The following is a 4,372-nucleotide window of genomic DNA, read 5'->3' as shown; positions in this document are numbered from 1 at the left end:
GTCCTGACTCTGGGTTCACAGTCACAGGTGGTGCGGCCTCCCGGGGCGGAGACGTGTGGGTTTGTGCTGCGTGTGTCCTACTCGGTTGAGGTTCCCCCACAAATATGCAGCCCGGGGGGTGAACAGCAGAATCGTACCTCCTCCCAGTCTGCAGTCTGGAAGCCTGAGATCGGGGCACGGCAGGGTGGGCTCGTCCCGACACCTCGCTGACGTGTGCCTCCACACCTGCCCGGCACGTCGCTCGCCAGGCCTCGGTTAGGGCCACCCAAAGCCACTGTGCCTCCTCGTAACTCCTTGCCTGCAAAGATCCTGAGTCCAGATGAAGTCACGATCGGAGGCATGGTGGGGCAAAGGCGTCCACGAGCAAACGCAGGTGCCTAATCCAGGCCCCGACAGTACCTCCCACCACAGCTGTGCGCCCGACACTTCTGCAACCCGAGCGCCGCCGCGGGTGTGGGACCACGGACAGCCTAGGGAGTGGGACAAGCCCCAGATGGGGGCCAGATCAAGGGGGTGCTCCGAGCCGAGGCAGTCCTGGGTTTGATCTGTGTTTCTCTCTCTTCTCGCTCCTTCCCCCCCGGCTGGCAGCAGGACTGGACGTGAAGACCGTTTCGGTGGGGAGTCCTCGCGCTGCGCACCTGCGCACCTGGACCCAGGAGCTGTGACCTTCCTGCTGCAAACACGGTTTCTCCAGGTGGCCCCGCAGGCCAGGCGCCACGGGGGGAGGCCCGTCTCTCACCAAGTACCCCCAGAGTTGTTTGTGGTAGCCAGTGCTCATATCCCACTCACCGGAGATAAACTGAGGCAACATGCCGGGATTCAGCAGAGGCCCCATCCCAGTTTCCCGGGAAGGCAGCTTCTGCACTCTCGGCCCACACACAGCGGGGTCACCAGGGGAGCCTGGCACCTTCCACAAAAGCTGTTTTGCAAAATTAAGATAAAAGAACGTGCAGATTTACAGAAGTGAGAGGCTGGGGGTTGATTATCGGCTAATCAAAAGGCCTCCCCGAGAGGTTCATGTTTGGCAGGAGGGCGCCCCGGGAGCGCCAGGGGCCAGCCGGCCCGCCCTTCCCCTGCTCCCGAACACGCCTCCCAGTCACGTTTGTTCCCAACACTTATCACACTGTGCAACTTGATTAAACAACAGGTCAGCTGTGGCCACCGGAGCTCTGTTTCTACGAAAACAGAGTCCAACGACTTTGGGAAGTCTCCATAACGAGTTTGCCTTAAAAGAGTTGCCATTGTATTAGCTGTGGACAAAACACTATAGAAAATAGAAAACAGGGAAAACTGGGCCGCCTGGGTGGCCCAGCGGGTTAAAGCCTCTGGCTTCGGTTCCGGTCATGATCTCAGGGTCCTGGGACCGAGCCCCGTATCGGGCTCCCTGCTCAGCGGGGAGCCTGCTTCCCCCTCTCTCTCTGCCCCTCCCCCTGCTTGTGCTTGCACTCTCTCTCTCTTTCAAATAAATAAATAAAGTCTTTTCTAAAAAAACGTCAAAGAGAAAATCGTAACGCGCGACTCTACGCTAAGGTCACATTCGATCTTTAGTTCTCAATCCGTCTTATTTTTAAAACTTTCTTATCGAGGTAAAAAAAATCCATAAACTAATCTTATTTGTACAGCTTGTGTAACTGCCATGTGATTTAGGCTTGTCTAGCTACTCCATTCCAGGGTTATCTCCAGTCCACTTGTTCAGTGCACAGCACACTCTACAAGCCTTGTCCCCACAGAGCACACAGCACAAGGCATCTTGTGATGCTTCTCCACGTGAATTCTGGGGCTTGACTAGATGTACTCACCAAGGCCAGTGACACCCTTAACTCTGCACATAGTAGGTCCTCAGTGATAAGTGTTGGTCCATGAGGAGCCCACTTGGCACTTGTTTCTAATTTTGGGGAGTCAGCACAGATGTGGGCAACTGGACCCGCTCCTTCTCCCCCCATGCACACTGAACACCCCCCCCCCAGGCACTGAGTTCGTGAGGTCATGGGGCAGAAAGGCCATGAATTTCTTGAGGGCAGGACTGTGTCTTTTCAGCTCTGGGTCCCCAGACACCAGGAATCAAAGGGTGGCGTCAGCCTGTCTGTCTCTATCAGATGTTGATGTTCAAGAGCGTGTGCCCAGAGACCAGCCTGGTGGCTGGAACCATGCCCCTCCCCTCCCCCGCAAAGCTATGTCCAAGTCCCCAAAAGCTGCAAACATGACCTTATTTGAAAATGGGCTCTTCGCAGATGTGACCAAGTGACAGGTGTGGATGAAGGTGGCCCCAGCCCCACAGCTGGTGTCCTCACCGGAGAGAGGAGGGACCTGGGCCACAGAGAGGAGCAGGCCCCATGAAGAAGGCAGAGGGGGCCACTGTGAGCCGTGCCGCCGAGCGCCACGGACGGAAGTGTAGCGGGAGCCGGCAGCCAGGCCTGGAGCCGCACGAGTCTCCGTGCAGCCTCTGGGAGGAGCTTGATGCTCTGAGCCTCCCGGCGGGTCTCTTACGAGTGGCTTGAGGAGGACCGGAATCCCAGCCCCGCACCCCGCTGCAGAACCCCGTCAGAGGCCCACTGCCCGGGGCCGCGGTGGCTTCTTCTTGTTGCCTTGTGCTCATCCCACACAACGGGCCAGCTCTGGGGGAAAGGCCTGCGACCCTCGTCCCTCCTGCTCTGCTCCTCGGTGACCTGGCTTTGCCAGCTGCTGTTTGCCCGTGGTGGGGTGACAGGGGCCCGGGGTGGGGGGCCACCCGCCCACGGCTGCCCGAGGCCTGGCAGGAGACACCTGGGCCCAGAGCCCACCGTCCCGCGTGAGGGTGTGGATGGCCAGGCTGCGTCTCAGGATGGCTCCAGCAGGGGTGAACCAGAATAACAGAATTAAATCTGGTTTCTTTTCCCAATGTACTCATATTTCACTCAGAGCTACGCATCTTCAGCCCAGAAGATACCCTAAGTGTCTATAAGGCTGATTCTTTTGCAAAGCCCTTCCTCGCCGTGACCTGCTCGCAGCCTGAGGTCAGCAAGCTGGTGCCTTTAAGCCTTTTGGACAGCTGAGGAGCCTCGGTGACCCAGGGTGGCAGGGCCAGGCGCCATGCCCAGGGGCTCCCAGAATCCCCCGACACCCAGTCCTGGGAGATCAGAGGCAGCTTTCAGACCAGCCACCCCGCAGCCCCATCCTCTGCCCAAGTCAGGCCCCACAGCTCCCTCCGCTCTGTGAAGCTGCCAGGCACAGACGCTTCCGCACATTTCTGGGCTGTGACATCCCGCTGGGCTGCAGGGCTGAGGTCTGCTATGGCTCAAACGTCAGCATGCCCGAGGGCTAGGATGCTTTCCAGAGCTTGTGGGTTCGAAGCCTGGGGGGCTGGGAGATGATGACAGCATCTACCTGGATCCTGAGGTTACTGGAGAAGGTGCCTACGTGACAGGCGACATGAGCTCAGCTCGGGGAAATGGCAAAGAAACAAAGAAAACCATTTCAGGCCTGATGTAGCACACAGTCTGCTTGCAGCGCTGAAATATGTACACATGAAGCCTCTGGAACACGTTCCCCGGGGACTTGTCTGCCGGTGCAAAACGACGTCCCGGCTGCCTGCCCGAGCACCGGCAGAAACGCGGGACTCGCCTGCAGGGGAGGAGAGTAATCCTGGAGGCCTTCCTGGAGGAGAGGAGGAGTCTCAAGTCAGGTTTTACAGGCCAGTGACGGGCGACCAGAACATTCCAAACCAAGAAGCACCGGCCAGTACTCGGAAGCCCTTTATTCAGAAGTTTTGAGAGAAAACACGGAGAGCCAAGGTGGGGGCGAGGAGGGAGGAAGACAGGCAGAGGCGGCAGAGACGGACGGACCGCCCGGGAACCAGCGCTCTGCGACGCGAGTGGGCGTCCTTTCAGGAAGTGTGCTTCCTCCTTCCTTTCCGCTTCTCCCCGAGTAAATGGTCTAAAACCTCCTGTCATGAGGTTTGCGTAGCTCCCGTGGCCCAGGTCAGCTTATTTAATTAGAGCGAGGATTTCGGCCCGCCAGCCGGAGCCGCGAGACCTCAGCCCTGCCGCCCTCCGACCCGGCATGGGGGGGCGACTCGCTCACCCTCCGACCCTGGAAGCTATTTTTATCCGCTTGATCTCAGTGTGATTAGCAAAGGCAATTAAGCAGTCACATCAAAGCTCAGGGCCAGCCGCCTCTCCCACACTCTCTAACAAGCTGGAAGGGTTTACAGAAATGTGCCTAGAAGGAGTCCAGCCTGGCCGTGAATAACGCCACCTGGAAACGTTAGGACAACCTGATTCCACCTCTGAAAGAATGTTCTGGAAACCAGGCGCAGGCAGAGGGCCCTGGACACCCTGCCCTGGTATTTCGTTGTGGACCCCTTTTTTTTTCTTTAATAAGAGAGTGTTATGTA

The sequence above is a fragment of the Mustela erminea genome, chromosome 11 (genome assembly GCF_009829155.1).
Source record: "Mustela erminea isolate mMusErm1 chromosome 11, mMusErm1.Pri, whole genome shotgun sequence".
Classification (NCBI taxonomy): Eukaryota; Metazoa; Chordata; class Mammalia; order Carnivora; family Mustelidae; genus Mustela; species Mustela erminea.
The sequence above is the reverse complement of the archived record's forward strand: the minus strand, read 5'-3'. Positions refer to the sequence as shown.